Source organism: Aulonocara stuartgranti (assembly GCF_965226115.1).
Source record: "Aulonocara stuartgranti genome assembly, chromosome: 22".
NCBI classification, from domain to species: Eukaryota; Metazoa; Chordata; class Actinopteri; order Cichliformes; family Cichlidae; genus Aulonocara; species Aulonocara stuartgranti.
The window spans coordinates 34418669-34437874 of record NC_138957.1 but is presented as its reverse complement, the minus strand read 5'-3'; the positions used below and the strand labels follow the sequence as shown (position 1 = coordinate 34437874).

The 19206-nt window shown below is 41.0% G+C and overlaps 1 pseudogene across 1 annotated transcript; it reads left to right on the top strand.

The window, feature by feature from the left end:
• Positions 1–1309: 1309 nt before the first annotated feature.
• LOC309698582 (cdc42 homolog) lies at positions 1310–17419 on the top strand (annotated as a pseudogene). Its single transcript, XR_014280807.1, has 9 exons — positions 1310–1331; positions 1409–1615; positions 1752–1955; positions 2225–2294; positions 6190–6294; positions 11124–11193; positions 13460–13569; positions 13742–13940; positions 14753–17419. The product of XR_014280807.1 is annotated as a cdc42 homolog (transcript).
• Positions 17420–19206: the final 1787 nt, after the last annotated feature.

Here is a 19206-nt window from a genome sequence, read left to right as displayed (position 1 = left end):
CACACGGAATCACACAAAACTGCGTTACAACTGCTCTGCCGCTGCGCCTTTCGTCTCTCCCTCTGCGTGATGCGCATATGACAACTAATGCGCTCATTTGCAAAGGTGGCTGGCAAGAGCTGCGGTCACCAGGCCATTGATGTTTGCTGCCTTCACATTACAGGAAGATGGAACTCCACAAATACACATCAAAGTGAGAGAAAAATTGAATAAAATATCTTCCTGAGAACCAAGGAAGAATGTATTTTCTGTTTAACTGTTGTGATTTCCTGCCTGTTTGGAGCTAAAAGAGTCCACCAATACACGAGATATCATGAGATATCTTGTGTTTTATTGAGCGCATCAGAACTTAGTAGTGTCGCTTAAATAAGTCAATAGATATAGACCAAATTAATGTTCATTAGAAAGGACATAGATGAAAAAGCCGGGTCTCTCAGGAGGATATGACAAACTGATCTGGGTCCAGAGCTTCTTCTGCTTGCTGTAGGCCACAAACGGGCACTAACCCCATTACTTTTTCAAGTAACAAGTAATGTAAGGGATAACTATTGCAAACAAGTAATTTGATTACTGTTACTTTCCCGTAAGCAGGCTGTTTTACTGACAGTGAAAGTGTACATCACTGTCACAACAGTTTGTTTTCATTCAAAGGCTTTATGGCTTTTCCCATAATACCTGGTGTGCCGGTCTCTAGTCAAAATGCCCGGGCCGATTTTCTGTCCCAGTCCAGCCCTGGGTGCAGCTATCTTTTTGTATGAACACTGTCATAAAGAAGCCATCTTTCTCTCAGCAGCTTTCACACCTTTGTTGATGAAGATTTGTCTTAAATTAAAACCTGATAGTTTAATGTTGATTTCTACAAATCAGCTGAAACACTGGATTTGTGTCAGCTGTAGGTTGATCAAAGTTCAAGTTTTTTTTCTGATACCGTAAAAAAGCTGAAAATGTTTTTAGTGGTTTTATGTTGTTCACACACACAAAAACTGAAGAAAGTCATTAACATGGGAATTATTCAGCTTTGTAGTTACCTTTTTTGTTATTTATTCACCTTTTTATGCCATTCAAACAAAAAATTAATGGAATAAGGGAGCAAACTAAAAAAATATATATATATATTGGTCACTGGTGTCATTAAGTCCCATCTAATTTTTTCAGTATTTTAGTATTAGACAGCAGTGAGGTCTCTTAGAGCTCAAGAGCTGGTTACTCAAAAAAAGATCCTGCCTTAGACATGGTTGTTTAAGAAATCATCGGTTCAACAACGCGTTACCAGCTGAAACATTAATCACTGCAGGAATTATTCTATAGAGGGCTTTTAACTCAGAAAATGGGTAAGAATTAATAGATTAGATTATGTATATTATTATATATAGAGATTCATCATTTTTCTTCTACTTATCCAAATCAGGATCAGCCTATCCCAGCTGTCAAATGCCGAAAGTCACAGTCACATGTTCTGCAACTGGTGAGGAGTTGAATTTTACTGGAAGCAACTAAATGCAACACAATATCACCAGCCCTCCAGGTAAGGTAGACGCTCTCAGAGACGTAATCTGCAGTTTATACTGAAAAACTGACATTGTGGATATACTACTACTCCTAAAGAAAACAAAAAGTAAGTAAATAAACCAGTAACATAAAATATACATTATTATTTTGTAGCGTTTTTGGTTTGACTCACTTGGGATTGAACTGAAATGGTTTTGCTTTTAAACATGAGCCATATCATGAAAATCATTTCCCTGCCGCAGATCGCTGAACAGGATCGACTGGATGCACCTGACGGACTGCGCACAGTGAGATGACTTCGTAGACAGCATTTGAATCATGGTGAAAATAAATCTCAGTGCTGAGTAAAACATCAGACCTGATGATACTGAAAAGTGATTCGTGAATGATCGGGAGGAGATCCTGTGCTACGCTGTGCCCCACACATCTTCTCTGGGAGTAAGCAGGTAAGCATTCGATTATTTTCTATATTTGAATTGTGCAAAACGTATTTTTAGAACATAGTATAGTGTATCCAGTGATGTGCAGACTATCAGTCATTACATAGTCATTAATAGTATGACTAGTAATGACTTGTAATAGACATTATAAGTTATATTAGTATCTAAACACTTTTTAATATAGTCTGTGTGTCTCTAAACACAGTGTGCTCTGTTCATCTGTTTTAATTAAGCTTTGCTCACATTTTATGGATGTTTTGTGTTTTCTTTTGTAGATGAAGCCGGTGTCAGTCTGAGAGTTTCCAGCTTATGCCCAGAGGTGGTGGGGGCATGACATCACAAAGTGTAGGACTGAATTCACTTAAACCAATGTTAAACTAAGATTTTTCTGTACATATTCACTTATTAAAGTCTTTAATTTTAAGGTTATATGCAGATCAAAGATTCCCATAAACACACTCAGCCTTCCCAGAAGAGTTGTTGCTGTTAGGTGCAAAGGGCAGGATGACATCATCTTAAACTCCTCGATAAATTCCGCTGCATTTATTGAGAACAAGAACTCTGGTGTCATGCACTGCATGTCAGGGTCTTTCCTGGCTAAACTTCAGCCTTTTGAAGGCCTAGCATAAGCATTATTGTCTCTCACACATAATATTGGAAAGGTTACTTTTAAAATGTATCCCACTACAGATTACAGAATACATGCCTCCCAACCGTAGTAAAGGGACCTCTGGCTAATACTTCGGGTTCCGTGTCGGGCTTGTAGCCGAAAAATAGCTTTACTTTGTTGTCTGGGTCAACTTTGCTAGCGAGAGACAGAGAGAGGCGTTGAAAGGCTGCTCCAACGGAGCTTATTGTTTCAGAGGAAAACACGAACACGGTGTACAGTCGAGTCTTAACAGCTTACTTACAACTGGGCTCGTCAGGCACTCTTTTTGGCTGCAGTGGTTATTATTATATTTACATGCTTCCAGCTCCCGTTTCTGCTCAGTGACAGCTCGTACTTTTCCACTCTCCTTTTTCTCCCTCGCTTACAGACACATAACGGGTATGACGGTCCATTCTCCCTGCAGCATGGACTACACTGCCCATGAGGCTACATGCATTAGGGCGATGCCTGTAACACTCTGCCTGTTGCCTTCATATTAAATCATTTTTAAAAATATTTCTTCACATCATTATGAGACGCGAGATTGAGACACAGACATTAGAGCCTTTTAATGCGCGTTTTGTTTGGGTTTCCACCGACGTGGAATGACCAAAATTAGAGAGGGCATAGCCGAACATATGAAACGGGAAAAGACCGCCGTGTAATCCCTTTATTTCAACAAAGTAATTGTATTCTGAATTCCAACTTTTTGAATGGTAACTGTAACGGAATACAGTTACTCATACAGTGGAACCCCCACTTACGAAATTAATTCGTTCCCGAGGGTCTTTCGTAAGTCGAAGCACCCATCGCGCCTTTTGAGTGAGGCGATGCTGAACGATGGGCTATAGGCTAATTACTAATTAGAACAACAATACGTCATTCAAGTGGAACAGCGCAGCGCAATTACGAAAGCCAAGGGGTTGTCACATGATTCGGAAGGCATTGTGGGCATTGTAGGCTCAGCCAATCAGAGCCAGCGGATTTCGTTACACGGGCAGAAATATTGCCGTTCAGCGCCTTCGTAACTTGAATTTTTCGTTAAATGGGGTATTCGTAAGTCGGGGTTCCACTGTATTTTGTATTTTAAATACTTAACGGCATTACATACTGTATGCTCCCCCTAGGCTTAATCTTTGAAAAATATAACATTTCTTCTCACCTCTATGCCGATGATATACAAATATATTTTCAATTAGATGATGACGACTAGTGGTGCAATGGAGCACAGCTGATCCATAATCCGAACCGATCCCACTCCACGGTTCGGCACGCACGTGATCCGAAGATTCGAAAAAGAAGAAAAAAGTATGTGTATGGTGCGCGTGGTCAGTCTGTCAAGCGATAGCTATGGTCAGCGCTAGCGGTCCAAGTGGAGGAGCAGAGGAGTTTGCGGTATTTAAGCAGCCCTTTGCTGCCCAATCCGACCGGGCTAAAGCTATTTCAGAAGCTATCGGAGTGTTTAGCTGCAGACGGGAGGCCGTATTCTGTTGTGCAAAACAAGGTGTTTAAACCAGTCAACGCATTAGTTGACGCATTGACGCCGTGCAGCCCCATGCATGGGGCGATCCGCGGTAACTAGTTAACGGAGATTTTCCGCGTTAATGCAGTTATGGCATTAACGTCATTTTAACGAGATTTACGCTGACAGTACCAGTTTAAACTACGATGAACGTGCTTGAGCCACGCTATGATATCCCGTCGCATGTCCCAGGCATCTGTTGCCCTAACTACAAATGGGTGGACCTCCAGGGCAACGGAAAGCTACGTGACCGTGACCGCTCATTATATCACAGCGGAGTGGGAGATGGAAAGCCCTGTACTGCCCTATACTGCATATTAATTTGTTTTTATATAATTGCGTGGAATGAGTCTTGAGTTGAATGTTTTTTAATAGGCAAAAAATACTTAAATAAGTAAACGGCGAGTTAAATTTTTGTCTTCTTCTTTTTTTCTGCTGATCTGAAAATTGATCCGATCCGTGACAAAAAAAACATGTTCCGATCCAAACCGTGAGACTTTTGATCCGTTGCACCACTAATGATGACACTGCTTCCTCGAGTGCATGAGAGAAGTCAGAGCATGGCTTTCAGACAATTCCCTTATCCTGAATGAAAAGAAAACGGAGATTGTGGTGTTTGGCAACCATATCCCTTGGGGCCTATTAGCCTTTGGTTCCTTTGCCACGTCTTTCTCTGACTCAGTTAGTGACCTAGGTGTCCTGCTGGATTAGATCACTAGCTGCCCGATGCAGCGGCGCATCGGGCAGCTAGTGATCTCCATCGATGTTGGTCAGCAGCAACTGCTTCAGCTTCGTCCCAGGCAATGTCGACAGTTCTCAGATCGTCCATGAATGCTTGACGCCATGTGGTCTTTGGTCGGCCTTGCTTTCGCTTGCCAGTGTGTGGACGCCATGTCATGGCAATCTTAGCTGGGCGATGAGGGGGTAGGCGTAAAATATGGCCCGCAAAGCGGAAGCCCCTTTCTGCAACAACATCGGCTATGGGCGGGTGCCTGCTCTTCGTAGGACCTCCTCATTTGTTATTCGGTCCTGGTAGGAAATTCTCAGGATTCGCCGCAGGCCACGTTGTTGAAGCACGTTCAGGTGCTATCCTGCTGGATAGCTCTTTTAAATTTAACAAACAAGTGTCTTCAGTAATCAAATCTAGCTTTTACCAACTGCGCCTTATTGCTAAGGCTAAGCACTATGTCCCTCATAAAGATCTTGAAAAGCTCATTCATGCTTTTGTGACTTCTAGATTGGATTACTGTAATTCCCTCTACTTTGGTCTTCACTCCGCTCTCCTTCACAGACTTCAGCTTGTCCAGGATGCTGCCGCTCGCCTCCTGACTGGCAGTAGAAAGCATGCCTCTATCACCCCTGTTCTTATTGAGTTGCATTTGTTACCCATAAAATATTGTATTGAATTTAAAATATTGTTGCTCACCTTTAAAATTATAAATGATTTAGCCCCTCGTTATCTTGTCGATCTTCTTAGTCTAGATGTCCCTGGACGAGCCCTCGGGTCTTCAGCCCAATTACTCCTGGCTCAGCCTAGATCTAGACTTAAATCTAGGGGTGACCGTGCTTTTGCCCTGGTTGCACCAAATCTGTGGAACAACCTTCCTTTCGCTATCTGTGCGTCAGACTCCGTTTTATCTTTTAAATCCCGTTTAAAAACTCATTTATTCAACATAGCTTTTCCATCTAGTTAGCATCCCTGTTTTATATTTGGTTCAATTTTTTATCTATGTACTTTATCTTTTGGCTATATCTGTTCTTAGTAACTTTGTTCTTCTATTCCCTTTTATTCCTGTATAATTGTGCCCTCAACCTGATGACATATGTGGTACTTTGTTAATAGTCTTTTATTTAATCATGTCTTAATTTTCCTGTTTTTACTGTAAAGCACTTTGGTTTTTAAATGTCCTATACAAATAAAGTTGTATTGTATTGTTAAGGTTTTGTGAAATGACTACTGGAGGCCTGAGGAATAAAAAGAACTGGGGTGAAACTGCTTTACCTGACACAGTTCATTTGCTTCCCAACATTTCTTCTTTTCCTCCCTTAATTCTTTTTCTTTCTCTCAGGATAAGGGAATAAAGTGTGTGGTGGTGGGTGACGGTGCAGTGGGAAAGACCTGCATGCTCATCACATACGTAACCAAAGAGTTTCCCTCTGAGTACATCCCCACAGTGAGTAGTGTGCTAATAAATATCAGTTTATTCAGTCCATGTCAACAACCTGCAATGTTTCTCAAGATCTTATTTTATTTTTTGAATAATTGTTTTGGTTTTTTTTTTTAATCCTCTCCTGTGTGACAGCTTTGCAATCAAAGTTATGATCCGAATGTTCTGTTGTGCAAACAAATTTTTCTTTTCCAAGATTGGCTCTATAAATTCTTCATAGGCTTCTTTTGTTCAGGTGTTTATTTTATCTTTTTACTTATTCATTACAATTCCTGTTATTTCAGTTATTACATTATATGTGTTACAGTTTGAGAATGTGTAAGGCAGGACAGGCAGGAAAAAGGGAAGAGGGGTGACAATAGGTGAAAATATAATAAAAGAACAAAAGAAATGCGCACTGTATCACCAACTGCTGCACCTGTAAGAAAAGAAAAACACACAGCGCCTGAAATGAAAGTGTGCGTGTGTGAGGAGAGAGAGAGAGACAGAGTGAGAGAGAGGGCCTGTGTCTTTGTCATGAAATGTACTTGAAAACGGAGGTGGGAATCCACAATAACAGCCCCCAGGAGCCAGAGGCAGACAGAGGCTGTGTCCCAATTCAGGGTCTGCACGCTTGAAGTACGCATTTTAAGTGCGGTTACGTCACCGCCACGCGACGACGGCTGTCCCAATTTTTTTTTTTTTTTGGGTTGTATGGAAGCCCCAAACGCAATTTCATTGTTCTTGACAATGACAATAAATAAATAAATACTAAATACTAAATACTAATTCGAAGTGTGCTTCAAATGCATACTCCAAATGCGCCGTCGATTTCCCCAAATATCAAGCGTGGTCCGGTGCACGCTTCGTGGTCCCATATATCCCACAATTCATAGCGCGGTGGTGGGTGTGGATAATTTTGCCGCAAAATACGGCAGAAGGGAGCGGCCGAAGAGGTTTTTTTTCCCAAACTTTATTGAACTTATAAAGCGAACAGTCAGTCATTCCAGTTCAGTTTGTACAGTAGACATACAAGGCAAATAAGAGTAACAATATACAGCACAATGAAATAAGAAGGATGAATAAATAAAGGATGAAAAAAGAAAAAAAGAAAAAGGGGGGGGGGGGGCGATGTGACAGACTTCATAACAACTTTGTACTTGAAAGTTGTGACAGCTCATTCGTTAAACATTTCTGAATGAATTTCAATCAATGATAAACCTTTTTTATTGGAAGTTAATTTAAGAGAGTTTAAGTAATATTCAATTTCAATCAAAACCAAATTAAATGATGGGGTTGAGTTTTGAAATTTACATTTATGGCCTGTATTTATATAGCGCTTTTACTTGTCCCTAAGGACCCCAAGGCCCTTTACATATCCAGTCATCCACCCATTCACACACACATTCACACTAGGGCTGCTCGATTATGGCAAAAATGATAATCACGATTATTTTCACTGAAATTGAGATCTCGATTATTTGACGATATTTATTTAACCCTTTAAGACCTACTATAGCACCAAGTCCGCCAGAGCTTATATTATATTTTTACATGCTGTAGTGCCATTTGTGGGAGCATTTCAAGTTGCTATATAACTGTTATAGCCCATATTTTAATAATATGTATACATTAAGTCCATAGTAACTACATTAATTGCAAAAAAGTGCAATAAACTACAAAAAAATTGAAAATCGTTTTTGTTTTTACATATATTTCTACTTGGAGAAATTTAAGAGGCTTATCCCTCAAAACTTTAAATACAAAAAAGTTGCAAAAAATAGTTTACAATAACAGGAAACTTATTTTGAGTGTCTTCATAGTTTTATTTTGGAGATACACCAATTTTTATATACTGCAGGAAAAACAAAAAAACAATCCTATGATGCAAATTTGCAAAGAAAACAGCATGTGCATCAAAATAAACTATTTCCAGCAGTGCAATTCGAGTTCTAAGCATCCCAGAAACTATTCAGAAAAGTCAAACATGACCAGTATAGGCTTTTAAGGCCTACAAGTAAAAAAAACTACATTTCCGCAAAAATGACATCACTTCCGGTTTCGGCCAGGAAATGGCGGACATGTGATAGTTCGCGCTGACCACTTTTTCAATGTGGGAAGTGTTGCGAACAGCTGATCGGATCGGCGAAGCGTGTTTCTGGAATATTATGTTTTTGTTCCTGCAAGTGCTTTTTATGCAATTTATGTGGAAGGAAACCGTGACCGAGGACAAGCTGATGGCATAAGATGTAAGTACAACTCCTCTGGTTCATATGCAAACAAATTATTGCGCTAGCTTACACGGTTCAGGTTCTACAGGGATTTAAAAATAGTTACACAAAACGGAGCGTGCTGCTCTGACGGCTTTAAAGGGTTAACAATGACTTTAAAAAATAATATAAAATAGTGGGCAACACCACTGAAGTTTTTTTTTTTTTTTTACCTCTCTTTTCAACCAACAGCAGTCACTCTCCTCTCCAAATAACTTCTGCTTAGCTTTCCGAGCTTCCCTCGGGTCCTCTTAATCAGCGGTCTCCAACCTTTTTTGCGCCACGGACCGGTTTATGCCCGACAATATTTTCCCGGACCCGCCTTTAATGTGTCGCGGATAAATGAAGGAGGGGCTAATAATCGGCTCAGTCATTTTTAATGATCGTTGAAAGCCCAGATCGTAATCGTGATTAAAATTCGATTAATTGAGCAGCCCTAATTCACACACTGGTGAATTCACACAGCCCTACTCCCCCCCCATCATCCTGACTGACACCCCCATCACCTCTGTGGACTCATTCCGCTTCCTGGGTACCACCATCACCCAGGACCTGAAGTGGGAGCCCACCATCACCTCCGTCATCAAGAAAGCCCAGCAGAGGATGTACTTCCTGAGGCAGCTGAAGAAATTCAACCTGCCAACACGGACGATGATGCAATTCTACACTGCAATCATCGAGTCCATCCTCACCTCCTCCATCACCGTGTGGTACGCTGGAGCCACTATCAGGGACAAACAGAGACTGCAGCGTGTTGTGCGCTCTGCTGAGAAGGTGATTGGCTGCAGACTCCCATCTCTGCAGGACCTGTACACCTCCAGGACACTGCGGCGTGCAGCCCGGATCTCAGCTGACCCTTCTCACCCTGGACACAGTCTGTTTGACCTGCTCCCCTCAGGCAGGAGGCTCCGGTCCATTCACACCAGAACCTCTCGCCACAAGAACAGTTTCTTCCCCTCTGCTGTTGGACACATGAACAATAACCACATGACTGTTCCCACCACTAACACATGACCCTACGCTGTGTCACTGCATCATTTCATGTTTGGCACTGATCACCACCTGCACTCATGTATATATCTTTCTACGTAGCACTCATAATTCTTATTCTCATGTATATCTCATGTATATCTCATGCACATATCTTTCTTTCTACATAGCACTTTAATTCTTATTGTCTGCACTGAAGCACCGCAGCAATTTCCTAATGTTGTAAACCTCAACATCTGGCAATAAACCCATTCTGATTCTGATTCTGGTGATGGCAGCTACATTGTAGCCACAGCCACCCTGGGGCGCACTGACAGAGGCGAGGCTGCCGGACACTGGCGCCACCGGGCCCTCTGACCACCACCAGTAGGCAACGGGTGAAGTGTCTTGCCCAAGGACACAACGACCGAGACTGTCCAAGCCGGGACTCGAACCGGCAACCTTCCGATTACGAGGCAAACTCCCAACTCTTGAGCCACGATCGCCCATTTATGTATGTGGAATTTCCCTAATAAGATGCAGTGGCCGAAGAGTGAACTGTCAAAGGCATAGTGTACAGGAACACCTGTCCCGAGTATAACCTGGAAGTCCCGAGGTCAAAATGGGAGACGCCCCCAAGGGTGGTGGAGAATGACCGAGCTAAGATCCTGTGGGACTTCCAGATACAGACGGACAAAATGGTGGTGGCTAACCAACCGGACATAGTGGTGGTAGACAAACAGAAGAAGACGGCCGTAGTGATCGATGTAGCGGTTCCGAATGACAGCAATATCAGGAAGAAGGAACACGAGAAGCTGGAGAAATACCAAGGGCTCAGAGAAGAGCTCGAGAGGATGTGGAGGGTGAAGGTGACGGTGGTCCCCGTGGTGATCGGAGCACTAGGTGCGGTGACTCCCAAGCTAGGCGAGTGGCTCCAGCAGATCCCGGGAACAACATCGGAGATCTCTGTCCAGAAGAGCGCAGTCCTGGGAACAGCTAAGATACTGCGCAGGACCTTCAAGCTCCCAGGCCTCTGGTAGAGGACCCGAGCTTGAAGGATAAACCGCCCGCAGGGGCGTGCTGGGTGTCTTTTATTTATAAAATAATCTGACAATACTATAATATTGGCCATATTATATTTACATTACCACAGTGAGATGACTTTAGTCTCATGAACAACATTAACTAATTGTTATTTACTAACTAATCTTAAATGACTGTTCAGCACAGAAATGAAGCCCAACAATCATGTTTACAGTCCTGTGGTCTCAGCCTCAGATACTCAACTAATCAAAGTGATGTCATGACAAAAATGAATGACCAACAAAACATTTTTCTCCTTCATTCCTGTCAAACAAAGCTGGATGTAACGTGTCTCGCGGTTAGGATCATGGTTGCTAGGCAACCTGAACAGCGCGACGAAGTGTATACCGTCCCATTTCACAAGCCTCTCACTTCCGCACTTCTCGTACTTATAGTACGCACCGTACGTAGTGCGCGTACTTCAAGCGTGCAGACCCTGAATTGGGACACAGCCAGAGATATCCACACAGCCCAGACCTGAGGCACTGATCTTATTAACCAACCCTCGTCCTCCTTGCCCTCTGTCTCCCCCAGGTGTTTGATAACTACTTTGCTACAGTGACGAATGGTGAGAAGTACAATCTGGAACTCTGGGACACTTCAGGTAAAATAAATAAATAAATAAAAATCTACATTCAGTTTAATAAATACTAAAAATTTCAGTTAAGTAATATTTATATTAGTAGCAGCAGCAGCAGGAGATCAAACCTTTAGGGGCAATTATAATGTCATTCACAAAATGTATTTCAATGAACACATTTGTATAAGATAAAGGTCTGTAAGTTTCTCTTACTTCACTCGCATTTTGCAGAATGTATATTTGTTAATAATTTTGAGTTGAATTACTGTGAATACATTTAAGTGTAGGATGGGTAATTTAATTTTGCTTTAAAATCTTGTTTTAGTGTAATGTTTATTGTTAAACTGTATTTTCCCACTTTTTATGTACTGTTTTTTAATACACAGTCGTGCAGTGTGGGTTGTTGGACTTCTGCACTGTAGAGAGGCATTAACTAGCTGTGGAGTGAAACACTTTTCATACCGTGTCTGGTGCATTACAAGGACATTCAAGCTAATTCCTGTGAATTCAGGATTGTGTGTGAAAATAAATGTTTGTATGTTTTTGTTTTCTACTACAAGCAGACTTTGAGGATAATTTCAACTATAAAAGGGCACGTGTACAGCCTGAATACCGGCTAGTGTTTTCCATGCTAACAACATTCATTAGTGCACTTAATTACATTTTTTTGTAGTTTACCACAGTATGTATTTTTCTGACAGGTTCAAGACATTTGAGCGAAGTGTTTATTTCACGTCATTACGCGCCTTCAAACATTAAACTGATCAAGCCCTCATGGAGGGAACAATAAGACATAAAAGACAACCCTGTTGGTGTTTCCATCACTGGGCTTTTTCCAAAAAAGAGATGAAAGAATATAAACAGGGGAGGAATAATCTGGAACAGCCTTTTTGGTGAGAGACTACTCCAGGTTTTATTAAACATTTGATGACACTCTCTACTAGGGATGGGTATCGTTTAGGTTTTATCCGATACCGGTGCCAAATCGGTACTTTTGAAACGGTGCCGGTGCTTAAACGGTGCTCAAACCGGTACTTAAAGAATGGAGAACACAAAATTGGTCCAAAAACCTCTCATGTTCAGCTGTTTTGTTTTTTTTTTGTAAAAAGATAACAATGTTTCTGCAGCTATGGGGCATATATGGTATCACTCTTGGCTGGAAGCAGTGCTTAAACAATGGGAAAAACACAAACTTTGTCCAAAGACCTCTCATGTTTAACTGTTTTCCACTTTTTCTTTGGTCATTTTAGCCTTTTTGTCCAGGGTGAAGGGAGTATCTGCCATCAAACAAGAAGACAGCCGCATGTAGCTATGATGATGTTTGCTAGTTCACCTTACATGCATTAATGTAATAACGTGGTTAGCCTACTCAACGTAAATTAGCTACTCACGCAGAGAAGAACGGCTGCTGCTGCCATCATCATCCTCGTCATTTCTGCTACACTGGCAGGGCTAGGGGCCAGGACTCTATTCTTCGGGTTTTTGGGGGATGTTGCTCCGGGTCCGATAACTGGCAACCCACCCAACGTGCACAGTGTAAGGTCTCGCAGCAAGCTATCAAATACGGCGCATTTCTCGGCTTTTAAAAAAAAAACGCTATGCGTCGCCAGCTGTTTAATCGGATTCTTGGTGTTACCTCCTTTGACAGTATCACAGTATCAGCTTAAAGCACTTGTTGCTGCTGAGTTTGCATATTTTGCTGTGAAGTACAGCCAGACTTTTGACCGCTTCGCCTTGGACATTTTTAATCTGTAGCTCTGCTCTAACTGAACGTACGTACCTGGCCCCGCCTACTATCCTGGGAAACGTAAAATGATTGGCTAGAAGTGTATCACAGCTCAGGGGGAAAAAAGCACCGAAATAAAGCACCGAAATGTGCGCTGCTTTTCGGTCTGGTTACTACCGTTTATGTCAGATCTGGTGCCATCATGGCACCGGACACCGGTACCCATCCCTACTCTCTACTGTAAATGACGAGATACCACAGTTTTCACATTAAGGAACACTGTTCTGAAATTGTTCCACAATTTTCAGATTGATGAACATTCTGAGAAACTGTGTCTATTAAATGTGCCTTTTATATTTTTAAATCCTGTTACTGATCTGTTGCAAATTAACCCAATCAGTTGGAAATATTGCTCCAGCTGTTTCTTTTCAAAAAATGTAATTTTCCAGCCTTTTGTTGCACCATGCTAACTTAAAAAAAATTATTTTCCATTAATCACTTAAATGTTTCAGATAATAGCATTAATCTAACTTTTAATCAGGCTTTTTGTGTCTCACCCTTCAGGTCAGGAGGACTATGACAGATTGCGACCCCTCAGCTACCCACAGACCGACGTTTTCCTCGTCTGTTTCTCCGTGGTTTCACCCAAATCTTTTCAAGAGGTCACAAACAAGGTTTGTCTACTTGGTGTATGCATTTTTTTTCTAATAAGATCTACATTTATGCCTTTTACTTTCTTTTTACTTTCAGAATAAATAAGTACTTGGTACTTAAAAGTAATTTAGATTAAAATAATAATATATAAATTAATTATTAATCTATGTGACCTTGTCTTTGTCTTCACAGTGGTTGCCAGAGATTGCATACCACTGTCCGGGGGACCCCCTTCCTGCTGGTCGGGACTAAGGTGGATCTGAGAGATGACAGATACACCCTGGAGATGCTGGGCAAGAAATACGAGCAAGTTGTGACCTTCAAGGACGGCGAGGAAGTGGCTCGTCACCTGAAAGCTGTCAAATACATGGAGTGCTCAGCTCTTACACAGGTACAAGAAAAGTCTGCTGATGTGTGTTTTTTAACTACTAAATGGATCAGTGTCTAGATATTGCAGGTTTTTAGGGTTTCTGAAGTAAGACTGATATTTCCAGGTGCTGGTCATGGTTTCACTATTGCAGATCTGTTTCTAAAAATGTGAATTAAAGGCAAATGTCATCTGAAAAACACAAGAATCATACTCTAGAAAAGTTGCAACCACCATAGCATTACTAAATGCCTTCTCCTAGACAACAAAACATTTAGGCAGGTTTTGCACACTCGCATGCACCCTTAATAAAGAAGATTTATTAAGCTGGTTCACTGCTCCACAACCACAACGCAAAGCATATTGTTCAACATGAATTTGAGTTTCAACCTATAGATTGACTCTCCTCTCTAGTGCCAGGCATAGACCGTCACGGAGTAAGTGTGATCCCCTACCTAAGAGCACACCCACTTCTTATAAAACAGATCCACGACCCCGGTTTGTTAAGGGAGACAAACTTTTCCACATAATGTTGCAAAGTTGGGTCAACCAAAACAGCCTTTGAGGTCAAATAGTACCTCTCAGCTACCTCTGAAGTCCCGCATGCTACACGTGCTCAAAAGGACTCCCTTTTCCTCCACTGTCATCCATCTGATTTAGGGGTTACAGAAAATTTGCAATTGCCTTGTTCTTTATTTGATTCTCATTATACTCGCTGTTCCATCTCAAACTAAATACATATTTTTTCTTATGTGTTGTTTTTATTGGTGTTTCTTTTTAGTTTTTTTCTTCTTCTTCTTGGTAGCTTTGAGTTTCCCTTTCTGTCTTGTTCTCAGATAGGAGTGCAGGATGTGTTTGAAGAGGCCGTCCTCGCTGCTCTGGGGAAGTCAAGTTCCAAACCCAAGAAGTGCTGCACTCATCTATAGATGTCACAAGAAGTAGAACAAGAGGAGGAAAATGACCTTATCCTCCTCCTCTTGGAGAAGTTGGAGGTTTGACCTGGAAGAGAGTAGTAGCCTCGATGTGAACAAAGGAAGGATGCTAAACACGAGTTAGACCAAAAACAATATAAATATCTCTTTATTTAGCAAGCAGAGCTGAAAATGCTCTAAAAATAAAAATACAAAAGTATATTGGACAAATATAAATAATTTATGCAGATTTATTATTAATGAGTGCAGGCAAGTCTTTATATACAGTAGTTTAGGTTTTTCTGAACTTATGTTTACATTGTAATTTTTATGCAGTATTAATTAGTGTCATTCACTCGCTCATTTTTTTAATGGACACAAACTTCTATCAACTAATATCATTCTCAGCCTCTACAGCTTTGCATTGACCTGTTCATATGCAGCTTGTGTTTAAGGTACAACCATGTGAGCAGGAAACTGCACGCAGGAAACCATCTATTCCTTAGTAGGTTTTAAAATGATTTAATTACAACCGTAGATGAACAACAACACATGACATATTATTTATTTAACAAAGCTGTCACACGAAGAAGCAGTGTGTGATTTGGGATCATTTGGGCTGTAAAGTGGATCGGGGGGCGCTGATGCACTTTACTTTTGCTTCCTTTGGTGCAAATGAAAGTGACACGAGGTTCACTGGAGAGGGAACAGGAAAATAGGAAAAGGGGAAAAAAGAGACTGGTTTTACAGATAGTAACCAAAAACCATTGCTCTGTCCTTACATCTGATCTTTTTCTCCAGTTCAACTTTTTGTTTATGTCCTTGTCACTGCTGGTAGCATGAGATGGTGCTTCCAACACATTCAGGTTGGAGAGGTAGAACAACTTCTCCAGAATGGCATATCGATGCAAGCTGACCTCTAGGTGCTCTCTATGCCCTTTGGTGTTTCTGAAACGCTTCACAAGCAGAGACTAATGAGGTGGGTTTTGCTTGCTCAAGAATACAATTTGGACATTTACGAGTAAAGGTGTGTCTTTACAATGGTAACTAGTGATCCACAGTGGAAGCAGGTGCAGGAAGCAAGTGGGTTGTAACAATAAGGACGCCTGATCAGGACACTGGAGTGTAGCGAGTATAACAGGAGGAACACTGACAGAGGCCTAAGGAATGGCCTCCGGAGTGCTCATTTGCATGTTTCTGGCCGCACACTATGAGAAACAGACTCCATCTGCTGGAATAAGGGTCTGACATCCTTTAGTGGGACCTGTGCTCACAGTCCCACGTCATGCATCACCAGAGTCTATCAGGTTCATACAGATGGATGTGAAAGAGTCTTGAGATGCAGTGTAGGCATTTTTCTGACTGCAGCATCATCCAGCATGATGGTTTGGCAGTGGTCAGCGATGGTCTGGGAGGCATATCCTTGGAGGATCATACAGATGACCTCCTCAGAACCATTGTGGATACGGGCATTGATACCATTGACTGTCTCTGACATTTTCCAGAGCTGAATCCAACTAAGAACTTCTGGGACACATTTTTTTACTCGCATGCCTGCAAAGTCTCCACCAAGCCTCTCTCATTTTCTCTGAATTGCTGCCTACCTGTCCACATGCCCTGTCTTTTGATTATACCTCTTTTAATAAAGCATCTAAACTATTTGTTGTCTGCTTTGCATTCATACTGAAAAGATGACAAGAGCATTATGTCAGTAAAGATTTAAATTTTGAATATTTCAGTTATCAAGATCAAATGTGTGCATTTCCTTGACTTCTTGAGATTTTTTTTCAGCATTGAAAATACTTTTACTTTCATACTGTTTAATCGTTCTTCATTTTTAGTTAAATTATAATTATCAGTGTAGGATATGCACATCTAACAGGTAACTTTTAACTTGGCTTGAGTATGTTGGTGCAGCGTGTCGCTATCTGAATACAAAGCACCATGTTGTTTATGACTGGCTGCATCACTTGTGCATCTTTGTGGCCACAGTTTCATGGATAAGTACAATTTTATGCTCCTGTAAATGATGAGCTCTTTGCTTTGCTGGCTCTTGATGAGTGTGCAAAGTAATTCAGTTATTATTACCACCAATATAGTTTTTAAATTAGACTTCATCATTAACTGAGTTGTAATAAAACTGTCTACAGAGTTGATGTGGAGAATAATGTTTAACACAAGCATGTTGTAACGTCCCTCTGTTAAAATAAAATAAAAAAATTACACTAGCAGTTTGCAGTCCCACACTAACCCACACACAAAGGTTTCTAAACTCCACCTTGATTACACATTACTGGAAGGGCAGTTAATCTCTAACTTTTTGGTTATCTTTTAACCAGGCAATAAAGACTTGCATTGTACTGACACTTTGACACTTAGCATTGTTTTATTTACATTTTTTTTTTTTTTGCAAAGTATGATTAAACTCTAATAAACAGACAAAGAGGCAGTGGAGCTCTGTAGACCTGAAACTTGACTTTTGCACTTCTCAAGTAAGTGTTGATGATTTAATATCTTACTATGCCTTTATAAAGAAACATTTATTTTAGAACGCACTGTTAACATCATGTTTACATTTTCTATTAAAAGCTTTCATGTTAAACTTTACTTTGAAATCCTGTTTGAATTGCACTTTTTTCAAATAAAATAATACATTTTACTTGAAAGCGCCTTTTGAAAACACTCAAGGACACTGTACACAGCAGAATAATAAAAGCAACATAAAAGCAATCAGTTTACACAATCATAAAGGCATAAGACATAAAACAAATGTAAAATAGCAGAGTGGAGAAGATATTTGGGATAAGCTATTTTGTACAATTGATGTTTGAGTTAAGACTTAAAGAGAGAGAAGGAAGTTATATTTCTTAAATCAGGAAGTCGGGAACTCCAAAGTCAAGGAGCAGAGCAGCTGAATGCCCAGCTCCCCATGGCGGCAAGATGGGGGGAGGAGACAGAGAGAGAAAGAGAAGAAAATATCTGAGACTGAGATGGGATGGTGATCTGAACCAGATCAGACAGATGTGGCGGGGAGAGAACATGAATTACCTTAAATGTGTACAAGAGTGTTTTAACAATGATGCGATATTTGACTGGAAGCCTATGAAGTTGCTGCAGGACAGGAGTGATGTGATGGACAGAAGGGGTCCTGGTGATAATATGAGCAGCAGAGTTCTGGACGTATTGGAGCTCGTGGATGGATTTCTGAGTAAGACCAAAAAGAAGAGAGTTGCAGTAACCAAACCCGTCGAAGTAACAAGAATGGCAGCGGCATGTGGGGTGAGAAAAGGACGGAGACGATTAATGTTGGCAACTGAAAGTATGCAGACCGAGTAACATTGTTAATGTGTGAATTGAAAGATAAAGTACTGTCGAGGATGACACCCAAACTTTTCACAGAGGAAGAAACGAAGACTGGCGAGTTTTTGATAGTAACAGAGAAACTGTTGGTTCTGAATAATGTTGATTTAGAGTCGACCAAGAGGAGCTCGGATTTGTTACTATTGAGTTTGAGAAAATTAGAAGAGAACCATGAATTTAGTTCGGCTAAGCAGAGGGTGAGGAAGGATGGGGGAGAGCAGAGTCAGGTTTAGTGGACAGATAAAGCTGGGTGTCATCAGCATAACAGTGAAACTGTATATTATATTTATGAAAAATGTGTCCAAGCGGAAGAAGGTAGATAATGAAAAGAAGGGGCCCCAGGACAGATCCCTGGGGCACGCCAGTGACCAGAGGAAAGGACTGAGAAGTGAAGGATTTGAGTCGAACAAACTGAGTGTGATCAGACAGGTATGCTTAAACCAAGCTAGTGTGAGTATGGGGGAAACCGATGGAGGCTAGCCTACTGAGGAGAACAGAGTGAGAAATGGTGTCGACAGCAGAACTCAGATCGAGGAGAATAAGAATAGAAAGTAAACCAGAGTCAGCTGCCATAAGAAGGTTAATGTGGATAGTGAGTTTAACTATACACAAATCAGTTACTGTTACTTGTCTTTACAGTTTATTTTGTTCCCAATTTTTATGTGGTTTAAATACCACAGATAAAATAAAAAATAAAAAAACGTTTTTCTCTGCAGGAAACTCGTGGCATGAAAGTCTGCAGACATAAACCAGACAGATTTCAGGTTGCTCTGAACTGCTCTTTTGTGTCACACAGGTTGTGATACTTACAGACCAGTGACTGAACTCTACAGGACACTAAAGACAGACAGTACAAACGCACATACATGCAAAACCAATCGAAGTGGGTTGTGTATTGTGTTCTCACAAATACAGTGTGGACCAATTTCTGTTGTTGTGTGTTTGAAGTTTGAAAGTAAGTATTCAAGTAAGCGCAGCAGCTATAAAACCCTTCCTGCATCCACTCACGTCCAGAGCCG